The sequence below is a fragment of the Aquarana catesbeiana genome, linkage group LG01, assembly GCF_042186555.1.
Source record: "Aquarana catesbeiana isolate 2022-GZ linkage group LG01, ASM4218655v1, whole genome shotgun sequence".
Lineage (NCBI taxonomy): Eukaryota > Metazoa > Chordata > Amphibia > Anura > Ranidae > Aquarana > Aquarana catesbeiana.
In genome coordinates, this window is record NC_133324.1 from 6,577,974 (window position 1) to 6,593,063 (window position 15,090).

Below are 15,090 nucleotides of genomic sequence, written 5' to 3' on the forward strand. Positions count from 1 at the left end.
CCATCAGTACTGCCTCATCAGTGCCCATCAGTGCCCCCTATCAGTGCCCATTAGTGCAGCATATTAGGGCCTCCTCATCAGTGCCCGTCAGTGCAGCATATTAGGGCCTCCTCATCAGTGCCCCCCCATCAGTGCCCATCAGAGCCATCTATCAGTGCCCATTAGTGCAACATATTAGGCCCTCCTTATCAGTGCCCATCAGTGCAGCATATTGGGGGCCTCCTCATCAGTGCCACCTCATCAGTGCGTGTCAGTGCCACCTATCAGTGTGACATATTAGGGCCTCCTCATCAGTACCTGTCAGTGCCGCCTATCAGTGCCCATCAGTGCGGCATATTAGGGCCTCCTCATCAGTACCGGCTCATCAACGCACATCAGTGAAGGAGAAAAATTTACTACCAATAACTAAGAAAAAGTTTTTTTTCCACAGGGGACATGTATCAATAATACTAATTGAATTTTTATTAAAGTTTACAAAAATACAAGTTTTGCATGGTAAAGGCAGTAAGAAAACAATAGGATCTCAAAAAACATGGAGAATTACAAATCCCAAGAGACTTAATGGTAATCCTCATACAAAGTATTAACATACACAAGCATAACCACATGAAGAACAGATATCAAACCACAAAAAGGAGAGCAGTAATGGAAAAAAAATCCCAGGAAAGGGGAGGCCCAAAGGATAATGTAGCAGATCCAACGGAAGGGGAAACTCAAGTAATTGTTGGAGCAGAGACATTACTATAGACAGAAAAGGCACAATAAGCGATGGCATAGAGGGGAGAGTGAAGGATCCTGACCAGGTAACACTTCTTGTGTTTTGTACCAAAACTGTAAAATTTTAAAGACTGGCTCTCCGCGCCACACATCTGGATATTTTAGAAGATGAGGACCATATCTTGTCCCAGCAGGGGACAGTGATGGGAAGCTGGACAATAGATGTCAATTTTTGGATATTTCTGGATATTTTAGACGATGAGGACCACATCTTGTCCCAGCAGGGGACAGTAATGGGACGCTGGACAATAGATGTCAATTTTTGGATATTTCTGGATATTTTAGACGTTGAGAACCACATTTTGTCCCAGCAGGGGAGAGTGATGGGACGCTGGACAATAGATGTCAATTTTTGGATATTTCTGGATATTTTAGACAATGAGGACCACATCTTGTCCCAGCAGGGGAGAGTGATGGGACGCTGGACAATAGATGTCAATTTTTGGATATTTCTGGATATTTTAGATGTTGAGGACCATATCTTGTCCCAGCAGAGAGAGGGGAGTGATGGGACGCTGGACAATAGATGTCAATTTTTGGATATTTCTGGATATTTTAGACAATGAGGACCACATCTTGTCCCAGCAGGGGAGAGTGATGGGACGCTGGACAATAGATGTCAATTTTTGGATATTTCTGGATATTTAAGATGTTGAGGACCATATCTTGTCCCAGCAGAGAGAGGAGAGTGATGGGACGCTAGACAATAGATGTCAATTTTTGCATATACTGTAGGCATGGAGGTCCTCAGTGAGTGGAGAGGCCTCGTTGAGTAAATGATAGATAGAGGAATTTAAATGTAATTGGAGTGGTCCTTGGGGGCAGATATATTTAAAGGCAGTTGGTTTTAGGCAATGTAAGGGACAGGGAGAGAGTGGAGAGATAATGTTTAATTTGAAGGTAAGAATAAAGCATATTAAATTGGTGAACTCCTTACTGGACAACTCCCACCAGTTCCAGGAGACTTGAGAACCCTGGGCCAACTATGTAGGAATTCACAAACCCCCCTGGTTTCTCCCAATCCTAAGTGTTACCAATGGTGCTCTGGTGGCTCAGCCTCTTCTTTCCTGTCCTCCTTTTTCCTCCAATCCGCTTTCGGACCTGGTCTTTTTTCCTTCCTACCCTCACCCTACTGGATCCTCTACCCCATATTGCAGTTCTGTTCTTGATACACGATGATACTTCTTTCTCCATGAGACACTTCTATTACTATGCTCCTCAAATCCTAAAGCAGACTAGGGGCATAGCACAATCTCTTATTTCTCATTTTGTTTACCTTGTTTGATCCATATGCTAGAGAACCTTCAGTGGATGCTACCGAGGTTCAATCCACTGAAGGTTCTCTAGCATATGGATCAAACAAGGCAAACAAAATAAGAAATAAGGGATTGTACTATGCCCCTAGTCTGCTTTAGGATTTAAGGAGCATAGTAGACCACTCTTCTCTCGGTGTGCACTTGGTGGTCTTGGTCACTCTCTTGGTCTCCTCAGTCCTAAGTCTGTGATATATACCAAATGCCGGCTCCTCAAATCCCTAGTCACTGGCATATTGCTCCAGTTATAGTCTCTCAGTCAGTCTCTTTGGATGTTATCTTGATGTTCTTTATGTCATCGCATCTGTTTATGGGGAACTGTGTCAAATGATTTTGCAAAATCCAGATACACCACATCTACGGGCCTTCCTTTATCTAGATGGCAACTCACTTCCTCATAGAAGGTTAGTAGATTGGTTTGGCAAGAACGATTCTTCATGAATCCATGCTGATTACTGCTAATGATACCGTTCTCATTACTAAAATCTTGTATATAGTCCCTTATCATCCCCTCCAAGAGTTTACATACTATTGATGTTAGGCTAACTGGTCTGTAATTCCCAGGGATGTATTTTGGGCCCTTTTTAAATATTGGTGCTACATTGGCTTTTCTCCAATCAGCTGGTACCATTCGAGTCAGTAGACCGTCAGTAAAAAATAGGAACGGTGGTCTGGCAATTACTTGACTGAGTTCCCTAAGTACCCTCGGATGCAAGCCATCTGGTCCCGGTGATTTATTAATGTTAAGTTTCTCAAGTCTAATTTTAATTCTGTCCTCTGTTAGCCATGGAGGTGCTTCCTGTGTTGTGTCATGAGGATAAACACTGCAGTTTTGGTTACTGAAGCTCCCCAATTCCCTCGTGAAGACTGAAGAGAAGAATAAATTCAATACCTTCGCCATCTCCCCATCTTTGTAACCAGATGTCCTTCCTCATTCTTTATGGGGCCAATATGGTCTGTCCTCCCTCTTTTACTGTTTACATACTTAAAGAATTTCTTGGGATTTTTTTTGCTCTCCTCCGCTATGTGTCTTTCATGTTCTATCTTAGCCGTCCTAATTGTACCCTTACATTTCTTGTTGCATTCTTTATAAAGTCTGAATGCTGATGATGATCCCTCAGCCTTGTTTTTTTTGAAGGCCTTCTCCTTTGCTTTTATATGCATTTTTACATTGAAGTTAAGTCACCCAGGAATTTTGTTCGCTCTTTTAAATTTATTACCCAATGGGATACATTGGCTAATGACTTTATTTAATATGCTCTTAAAAGCAAACCCATCTCTCCTCCGTGTTCTCCAACGGAATTCCGCTCAAGCTGTCTTGCATACACACGGTCGCACCAAAGTCCGACCGTCCAGAACGAGGTGACGTACAACAAGTACGACGGGACTAGAAAAAGGAAGTTCAATAGCCAGTAGCTTACATCTCGTATTTACTTCAGAGCATGTGTTGTTTTTGGTCCGTCGGAACAGCATACAGACAAGCGGTTTTCCCGATAGGAATTGGTTCTGTTGGAAATATTTAGAACATGTTCCATTTCTAGGTCCATCAGAATTTTCGAATAAAAAAAGTCTGGTGCGGCATACACACGATCGGAATAGACAATGAAAAGCTTCCGTCTGACTTTTTCTGTCGGACATTCCACCCGTTTGTACGCGGCATTACTCTCTGGATTTCCTGTTGCCAAACCTCTACATGAACTTGACCATTCTTATTGATATCTCGGTTGTACCTGATTACTCTGTATCTGACATGGCTTGTCTGACTCTACACCAGTCTCCTCCCTTTGCTACAGCCTCCATGTACCTGCATCTGCAGTACCCGACACCATCAATTTACCTGCATCCACAGCACTGCTGCATCCACGAGTGCCTGCATCCACAGCCACAAACCGCAACTCCACTACCGCTGCTGGCGTCTACTAGTGTCCCCCTACTACAGAAAACACCACAGGCACTGCTACCCCACCGCGCTCTTGCGGCTGCTGTTGCAATCTCAGTGATCCCTGAACCGGGGCTGTATGAGAGGCCCTCCTCTGCTCGTCAGGCTCTACAAGAAAGGTACGTGACAGATTGGACAAAGGCACCCTGCCTTTGGTCAATTATGGCTCTCGCAGCAGAGTGTGCTGTGATCGGCAGGTCAGGTGCATGCTTTGGCCAATCATCAGACGTCAATGCACTGCAATCTCACATTGCATTATTGGGCGTTCTGCGGCGCTCAAATTTACCGAAAACGCCCCATATGTTTGGTTTGTTTGCCCCATATGTTTGTTCAAGTCGAGCTTACGTTCGACTCAAACCACGGGCTCATCCCTACTCCACAGCTTCCACTTCTGAGCAAATCACCTCCCCTTCACAGCTCCCACCTATGAACAAATCACCACCCCCTTCACAACTCCCCCTCTGAACAAATCACCACCCCTTCACAGCTCCACCTCTGAGCAAATCACCACCCCTTCACAGCTCCCACCTCTGAGCAAATCACCACCTCTCTCACAGCTCCACTATGAACAAATCACCACCCCCTTCACAACTCCCCCTCTGAACAAATCACCACCCCTTCACAGCTCCACCTCTGAGCATATCACCACCCCCTTCACAGCTCCACCTCTGAGCAAATCATCACCCCACTTCACAGCTACACCTCTGAGCAAATTTCCACCTCTTCGAAGCTCTGACCTCTGAATAGATCTCCACCACCTTCACCACTCTCACCTCTGAGCAAATCACCACCCCCTTCACAGCTCCACCTCTGAACATGTCACCACCCCCTTCACAGTTCCACCTCTGAGCATATCACCACCCCCTTCACAGCTCCACCTATAAGCAAATCACCACCCCCTTCACTGCTCCACCTCTGAACATATCACCACCCCCTTCACAGCTCTCACCATGAGCAGATCACCACCCCCTCCACAGCTCCACCTACGAGCAAATCATCACCCCTCCACAGGTCCACCTCTGAACATATCACCACCCCCTTCACAGCCCCACCTCTCAACATATCACCACCCCTTCACAGCTCCACCTCTGAACATATCACCACCCCCTTCACAGCTCTCACCATGAGCAGATCACCACCCCCTCCACAGCTCCACCTACGAGCAAATCATCACCCCTTCACAGGTCCACCTCTGAACATATCACCACCCCCTTCACAGCCCCACCTCTCAACATATCACCACCCCTTCACAGCTCCACCTCTGAACATATCACCACCCCCTTCACAGCTCCACCTCTGAGCAAATCATCACCCCACTTCACAGCTCCACCTCTGAGCAAATCTCCACCTCTTCGAAGCTCTGACCTCTGAACAGATCTCCACCACCTTCACCACTCTCACCTCTGAGCAAATCACCACCCCCTTCACAACTCCACCTCTGAACATTTCACCACTCCCTTCACCGGTCCACCTCTGAGCAAATCACCACCCCCTTCACAGCTCCACTTCTGAGCAAATCACCACCCCCTTCACAGCTCCACCTCTGAACATATCACCACCCCCTTCACAGCTCCACCTCTGCGCATATATCTACCCCCTTCACAGCTCCACCTATAAGCAAATCACCACTCCCTTCACAGCTCCACCTATGAGCAAATCACCACCCCCTCCACAGGTCTACCTCTGAACATATCACCACCCCCTTCACAGCTCCACCCCTGAACATATCACCACCCCCTTCACAACTCCACCTCTGAATATATCACCACCCCCTTCACAGCTCCACCTCTGAACATATCTCCACCCCCTTCACAGCTACACCTCTGAGCAAATCCCCACCCCCTCCACAGCTCCACCTCTGAACATATCACCACCCCCTTCACAGCTCCACCTCTGAACATATCACTTCCCCCTTCACAGCTCCACCTCTGAATAAATCACCACCCCCTTCACAGCTCCACCTCTGAATATATCACCACTCCCTTCACAGCTCTCACCTCTGAGCAAATCACCATCCCCTCCACAGCTCCACCTCTGAACAAATCACCACCCCCTTTACAGCTCTCACCTCTGCACAACCTGCCCCCTTCCCTCTACATTTGTCACTCTTTTAAAATCTCCCATCAGCTCTCATATTTGCACAAATCCCCCTCCTTTCCCAGTGCTCAAATCTGCACAGACCCCCTCTCTCCTCTGCCCAGAACCTCCAACGTGGACAGCTCCACCTATCAAAACTGTGGCACAGAGCTAAGGAGGAGTTTAAGAGCACTTTCCTCAGCTCTTTACTGCATGTCTAACATGTGGCAGACAGGGACAGAAGCCACATTCCCGAATCACATAAAAAAATGGTAGCAGTGGTGGTGTCAGGACCTGGGGCACCCACCAACAGATGTTGGGCTGTCCTGGGTGACCAGTGCTAGCACACAGACAACTTCCTCTGCCTCCTTCTGTGTTTGGTGACAGGTTGGAGAGGACAGGGCTGCCAGAGGTTGCAGAACAGAGTTCCACCACATTCCTGCTGAAAAAAAAGTCCTACTGAGCATCATTGAGCGAGTTCTTCTCTCTAATCAGTGTAGTGATCATCCCTGAAGGGGCTGCTGGAAAGAGACAGGTTCTCCCTAAGCAGTGTGGGGCCACCAGTCACACCAGCGCATAACCATTAGAACTCAGTCTAGGGCAGTGTTTCTCAACTCCAGTCCTCAAGGCGCCCCAACAGGTCATGTTTTCAGGATTTCCCTCAGATGAAATAGCTGTGGTAATTACTAAGGCAGTGAAACTGATCACATCACCTGTGCAAAATAATGGAAAGCCTGAAAACATGACCTGTTGGGGCGCCTTGAGGACTGGAGTTGAGAAACACTGGTCTAGGGGATGTCTTTTTAGTATTTATTGCTGAAGAACTTTGACAGGAGATGTCTTTAGGGTCCTGGAATGCTCCAAAGCAATCATCAACAACAGCAAAAATACAAGAATCTCTTTAGTCTCCCACTAGCAGCTTCTCTGGAGGTAGCTAGGGATGGTCAGCATATCTGAGGCCCCACAGCTGTAGACTATGGAGCTGCCATTAGCAACTGCTTTCCTTTCGCTTCTACACAACTATCAGTACAGTCTTTACTCACAGGGTCCTAGGAGATATCTGCCACCCATTCTCCATGGGTAGATTCTTATTGAGAGTCCTTCTTCATACCTGGAATCTGAAATAGTGTCCTTCAGCAGGTCTCCCCTTTTTCAGCTGTCCTCCTCAGACCCATAACACAGCAAATGCTGAGGCCCAAACGGTGGGCAATACTTCTTCTAGGGGTAGCAGCACCAGGGGTACTGGAACCCTCCCCGATGAGGAAAAAACAATCTGCCCAGGGCTCCTACATGTTTAACACTTCTCCAGCCACCTTCCGGATGCTCCAGGGATTAGCCAGGGTGTGATAAATATTCAGCTGATCATTTGGATCTCCCTCCTTATACTGTGGAAGCTTCTGGCAGAGGTAGGGTGAAGCAATCAAACACATAGCTCAGGTACCCTGAGTAGGATCCAAATATCCACTCCACTCATTAAAATAGAGGCAAAAACTGCATTTACCTTACAGCTTAACAGGGGGGGGGGGGGGGCACTGCAGCTGCAATTCCCTTGAAGGGCACTCAAATGACATAGAATTCCCCCATTAAAAGACTCCCAAGTTAAAGTGGTTCTAAAAGCTAAAGGTTTTTTTTACCTTCATGCATTCTATGCATACTCACTAAGCTCTCACGCATCTCTCCCTCCTCATTGGCTGAGACACAGCAGTGGGAGCCGTTGGCAAACACAGCCAGAAGGAGGGGGTGGGGGTGTCATGTACCTGGTCTGATAAGGATTTAACGAGAGGGCTTCACTTGCAGCTAAGTGCCAAGCACCCGTGAAGGTGGGAACAGGGAGTGCTAGGCTCAAAGGAAAAGAGGATTGAACAGAGCTCTGTGATATGTTCAAAGCTTGGGAGATTTTTTTTTGCTTTATACTTCTCCACAACTTTATCCCTGACCTGTCTGGTGTGTTCCTTGGCCTTCATCATGCTATTTGTTCACTAAAGTTCTCTGACAAACCTCTGAGGGCTTCACAGAACAGCTGCATTCACACTGAGATTAAATTACACACAGGTGGACTCTATTTACTAATTAGGTGACCTCTGAAGGCAATTGGTTCCACTAGATTTTAGTTGGGGGTATCAGAGTAAAGGGAGCTGAATACAAATGTCCCCCCCCCCCACACTTTTCACATATTTATTTGTAAAAAAAAATTGAAAGCCATTTATCATTTTCCTTCCAGTTCACAATTATGTGACACTTTGTGTTGGTCTATCACATAAAATCCCATATCACATAAAATTATGTTTTTGGTTGTAACATGAAAAAATGTGGGGAATGTCAAGAGGTATGAATACTTTTTTATAAATTCTTTATTTTCTGCCAATCATATATCACATGCCACATGGAACATATTCTTTTAAACATCATATCAGCATATACATATTCTTTCTATCATAATATAGCTTTTTCACTCATTTCCTTACCAATTGGTTCTGAGTCTCTTCTATTCCAAGGGCAAGCATATAATTCCCCCTTTTTCATTTCCCTTAACCCCATTACCCCCCCCCCCCCACCCCACCAGTACAAGGAAAAAAAAAAAAAAAAAAAAAAGTTATTTACCCCACCCCCCCGAAAAGGGGGGGGGAGGGGGGAGCCCCTCTCCTCAGGTCCATTTGATCTTATCTGTCCCCCTTCTCCTGTTCTCTAATTCTATACTCTACTAGGGGAGACCAAATCATCCGATATTTCTCATCTTGTTCTTTCAGCATCATCGTCAAGTTTTCCATTTGTTGAATTTCTGTGATTCTAGCCCACCACTGTAATTTAGTCGGGGGGACTGTACTCTTCCACAGAGCCGGGATACACGCCCTTGCGGCGGTGAGAAGGTGTTTAAGCAGGGACTTCCTATATTTTTCCACCGATAGGGGAACATCATTTAATAGAAATGCAACCGGGTTACACCCAAGAGACACACCTGTAATGTCCTTAATCGTTTCCTCAACTGTTTCCCAGAAGCCCTTAATATCCTCACATTCCCAGAATATATGTGTCATTGTTCCCACCCCCCTCTTACAGCGCCAGCATCTATCTGATACTTGTGGATACATTTTTTGAAGAGCTGCTGGTGTTCTATACCATCTGGTAAGGATTTTATATCCTCCCTCTTGATATCTGCTGGCAATTGATGTTTTATGTACTGATTTTAATATTTTCGTCTTCTGCTTTTGAGTAAACATTACTCCTAACTCTCTCTCCCAGGCTTGCATAAAGTTGAACTCCTGTGGCACTTCCAGGCTTGTTAATATTTCATAGAAATATGATAAGGAATGCCTGATGTTTTCACCATTTAGACCAGTGGTTCTCAACCTTCCTAGTGCCGTGACCCCTTGATAAAATTTCCCAAGTTGTGGGGACCCCTAACAGTAAAATTATTTTTGCTGGTCGCGTTTGCTGGCACAGTGGCGGCGTTTGCTGGCACAGTGGCAACAATTGATGGGCACAGTGGCTGCACAGTGGGACGTTTGCTGGCACAGTGGCTGCGTTTGGCACAGTGGTAACAATTAAAGGGCACAGTGGCTGCGTTTGATGGCACAGGTGGCAACGTTTGCTGGCACCATGGCGACAATTTATGGGCACAGTGGCTGCGTTTGGCACAGTGGCAACAATTAAAGGGGTCAGTGGCTGCATTTGATGGCACAGTAGCTGCGTTTGATGGCACAGTGGCAACGTTTGCTGGCACAGTGGCAACGTTTGCTGGCACAGTGGCCACAATTGATGGGCACAGTGGCTGCCCTTGGCACAGTGGCAACAATTAAAGGGCACAGTGGCTGCGTTTGATGGCACAGTGGCGGCATTTGCTGGCACAGTGGCGACAATTGTTGGGCACAGTGGCTGTGTTTGATGGCACAGTGGCGACAATTGATGGGCACAGTGGCGACGTTTGCTGGCACAGTGGCGACAATTAATGGGCACAGTGGCTGCGTTTGGCACAGTGGCAACAATTAAAGGGCACAGTTCCTGCGTTTGATGGCACAGTGGAAGCGTTTGCTGGCACAGTGGCGACAATTGATGGGCACAGTGGCTGCATTTGATGGCACAGTGGCGGCGTTTGCTGGCACAGTGGCGACAATTGATGGGCACAATGGCTGCATTTGATGGCACAGTGGCGGCGTTTGCTGGCACAGTGGCGACAATTGATGGGCACAGTGGCTGCATTTGATGGCACAGTTGCAGCGTTTTAATGGGGGTTTTTTTCTGATTGTTTCAGTTTGTTTGCGCCCCCACCACTGATTTATATATAAACGTTGCGGTTGATTCCTCAAAAGTGGTTATTCCGTGCCAGTGCTAGATACACAAAGTGTATAGCTTCCAAACATGTATCTAGCACTGGCACGGAATAACTACTTTTGAGGAACCAACTGGGACGTATATATATATATATATACGACGTGTATATATATAAGAACACCTGTGACTTCTGGTAAGTCAGACACACAGGAAAAGCTGACAAGACAACATTTTTTTTATTATGGAGATTATATATATATATATATATATATATATATATATATATATATATATATATATATCTCCATAATAAAAAAAATGTTGTCTTGTCAGCTTTTCCTGTGTGTCTGACTTACCAGAAGTCACAGGTGTTCTTATATATATACACGTCGTATATATATATATATATACGTCCCAGTTGGTTCCTCAAAAGTAGTTATTCCGTGCCAGTGCTAGATACATGTTTGGAAGCTATACACTTTGTGTATCTAGCACTGGCACGGAATAACCACTTTTGAGGAATCAACCGCAACGTTTATATATAAATCAGTGGTGGGGGCGCAAACAAACTGAAACAATCAGAAAAAAACCCCCATTAAAACGCTGCAACTGTGCCATCACATGCAGCCACTGTGCCCATAAATATATATATATATATATATCTCCATAATAAAAAAAATGTCTTGTCAGCTTTTCCTGTGTGTCTGACTTACCAGAAATCACAGGTGTTCTTCTTCTTCAGCAAGTTTCGTTGCCTCCCTCTTGGTACACTCGTCCGCAGCAAGCGGATTTCGGTGGGTGTACAAAGATGTCCGCTTGCCGACTTCTAAGTCTAAGCCTTACTGCGGACGAGAGTACCAAGATGGCGGCGACGGAACGTCACTTCCGTGTAGTCCCTCCTCTCCAGGAAGTGACATCTCGCTGGCCGAGACGGACGGACTCAGGCAGTAACTTCGGGTCTGTCTCGGCCAGCATTCGCGACCCCCTGGAGAATGGGCAATCGACCCCCCAGGGGGTCGCGACCCCCCAGGGGGTCGCGACCCCCAGGTTGAGAACCGCTGATTTAGACAGATCCGTTCAAATCTAGTCAGTTCCCGTATTACTGAAAATTTTTTATTTTTTGAACGGATATACGCTCCTAACTGCATAGCCCTAAAATAATCCAAGTCTTCTGTCACCTCTCCCTCTATCTCGCATCTTGTCATCAGGCGGCAGTCCCTGGAAAAGTCTATCAGCCTATTTTTCCCTTTGTGTTTTATTACTTCGTACCTCCGATCGATCAAACCTGGTAAGAAGTCTGGGGCACCCAATACCGGGGTCATTGGACTCGGAATTGGTGAAAGATCTGTTTTTTTGAAGATCATGTAAATAGAGCAAATAGTTGCCCCTGTTAACGGGTGTTTTTTCACTATGGTGGGCAATTCTGATTTTTTAATCCATGCTAATCCTTCCAGTGGAATTTTAGACGTCGCCTGCTCTAACTGTATGTGCGGTTTCCTTACCGAAGCGCACCATTCCACCACTCTCGCTAGTTGGAGGGCTTCCCAGTAAAGTACTGGGTCTGGGAGACCAATACCTCCTTTCCCTTTTGGGAGTACTAGGATATTTCTCCTTACCCTTGCTGGTTTGCCTGCCCATATAAACCTTAAAAACCCTGATCTAAGGTCCTTTAGAAAGTTTGATGGGATCTTTATTGGTAAAGTTTGAAACAGATAGAGAATTCTGGGCATCACATTCATCTTTATAATGTTTGTCCTTCCAAACCAGGTGAAGATATCCCTATCCCATCTTCTAAAGTCTTGTTTAATTTGTCTTGACAGCGGGGCATAGTTTAGTTCAAACATTCTACTAAGCTTCTTTGGGATTTTAGTCCCCAGATAACTTATGTGGGAATCTGTCCACCTAAAATTAAATTGTGCTTTTATCCGATATATTTCAGTTGTATCCATCTCCAACCCCATAGCTTCGGACTTAGTATAGTTTACCTTATAGTTTGCTAACTCCCCGTACTTGTTTAACTCGCTTAGAAGGGAAGGGAGGGATATAGTTGGAGAGGTTATGAAGAAGATCAAATCATCAGCATATGCTGCTAATTTGTGTTCCTCTCTCTCCGTCTTAATACCCCTGATATTACAATCAGCACGTATTTTCCTTAGAAAAGGTTCCAGTGTGAGAATGAAAATAATTGGTGAGAGAGGACACCCCTGCCGCGTTCCATTTTGTATCTCAAAGGGGTCCGATAGCCTATCATTAACCTTAACCCTTGCGCTTGGAATTGAGTAAAGGTTTGAGAACCAGCTCAACATTCCTTCACCCAGTCCGATATGTTGTAAGGTTGTTTTGAGAAAAATCCAATCAACCCTATCGAAAGCTTTTTCTGCGTCCGCTGAGAACAGTACGAGGGGTTCCTGTCTGCTCTGTGCAGTATATATTGCATTTATTACTCTTTGCGTGTTTTCCCTACCTTCCCTTCCTGCCGTAAATCCCACCTGGTCTGGATGAATTAGTGCCGGGATATGTTCTTCTAATCTTAACGCCAGGATTTTAGAAAAAATTTTTAAGTCCACGTTCAGTAACGCAATTGGCCGGTAGCTAGAGCATTGAGATGGATCCTTTCCTTCCTTCGGAATTACTGCTATGTGTGCCATCAAGGTTTCTCTAGGTATCTTCCGCCCTTCCCGTAGGGAGTTAAAAGCCGCTGTAAACCTCGGAGCCAATTTCTCAGCAAAAAATTTATAGTACGTCAAAGTATACCCATCTGGGCCCGGGGCTTTCCCTGCTTTTAGAAGGTTTATTGCTTTTTTAAATTCTTCTATTGAGATTGGTGCATCTAAGTCTCTTGCTACCTCCTCCGTTAACCTTGGCATTTCTGAATTGCCCAAATATTCTTTTGCCCTCTCTTGTTTGTTTCTGCACCTATGTGGGGGCTGATGACCATCCAGCTGGTACAGACCCTCATAGTATTCCTTAAAGATCTGTGCCATCTCCTGTGATGATTTCGCCGCCACCCCCTGCTGTGTTTTAATACCCGTCAAATGGGGTGGTGTGGTGGCATCCTTAAGGGCCTTTGCCAGCATCCTACTTGGTTTATTCCCAAATTCGTATAGTGTCCGCCTACCCCGTTTCAGTTTAGCTTTAGCCTGTTCGATGAGGAGCAAGTTCAGGTCTCCTCTAAGGCCACCTAGTTTCTCCTCTAAAGCCTGTGTTTGAGATTTTTTATGTTTCAGTTCTACGACCCTAATTTTTTCGAGCAGCTCCTCAATCTGTGCGTTAAACTTCTTTTTCCTATGCGCCCCGAGCGATATCAAAACTCCCCTCATCACACATTTGTGTGTTTCCCACACACAGAATGGGGTGACTTCACTCGACTCATTTATCTGGAAAAAGGAGTCTAATTCCTGATTAAGTTCTTGCTCATACTCCATATCTTTTAAAAGCATTTCATTAATCTTCCAATGCCATTCCCGACGTTCTTCCTCCCCCAGATCCAACGTACAATCTGTCGGGGCGTGGTCTGAAAGGGTAAATGAACCTATTTCCGCACTCACCAAAGATGATATGACTGTCTGTGATATCATAACATAATCGATACGCGTATATGTTTTGTGTTTTGATGAATAAAACGTATAGTCCCTGTCCTGGGCATGGATTGACCTCCATGTGTCTATTACTTGCAAATTACTCAATAGTTTCTTAATTCTTCGTGTTTTTGTCAGAGAGAGATGTGAGGCTCCCCTGGACGTATCCAGGAGCGGATCTAATACTAAATTTAGGTCGCCTCCTATCACTAAAATGCCCTCCTTATGTTGATATATCATTTGTAGACAGGTCTCCAGGTAGCTAACCTGTTCTTCATTTGGGAGATACAGGTTCACCAGTGTGATCCTCTGTAGTCCAATTTGTCCCTTTACAATTAAAAGGCGACCCTCCTCATCTGTGACTACCTTCAATTCCTTCCACGGGATCTGTTTTGAGACTATGATTGATACTCCATTGGTTTTAGAACTCGGAGATGTACTGTGATAAGCTGTTAAGAATTTATGATTTCCGAGTTTTGGTATTCTGTCCCTTCTAAAATGTGTCTCCTGAAGGAAGCCAATCTGCGTCCCCAACCTTCCCATCTCCGCAAGTAACCTAATCCGTTTTTCCGGGATATTCAATCCCTTGACGTTATATGAGGTGAATTTTATTCTAGTCATATTTTCCTCTTTCTTTACCTTTCCTTTTACGGTCTATTGGAATTTACGAGGAGAGGGGCCCCCCACCAGGATCCCAGGGAGAGAGAGCTGGGAAGAATAAAAAAAAAAAAAAAAAAAAGGAGAAAGGGAGGACCCCCCTTGTACCAATTGGAGGTCACAATCCGAACGGCGCGAAACCTCGGTGCCGTTTGGAGGGAAAAAAAAAAAAAAAAAAAAAAAAAAAAAACCAAATTTGTAAACGCCTCCGACTTGTCCTCCACTCAGAGGGGAGACGTCTATTGTAGGGGGATGCCCCTGAGCACAAAAAGTTTGAGTATCTGTATATCAGAAAAATACAGTGGCACGCCCATTGGTAATAACTAAGAGTGAAATAGCCCAGGAGAATACACCTGTAATATTACCAGTCAGTTACCCTTTTACATCTATGTTTCCATTTCCATACTTTTTAAAAAGTTTGAGTATCTATATATCAGAAAAATACAGTAGCACGCCCATTAGTAATAACTAAGAGTGAGAT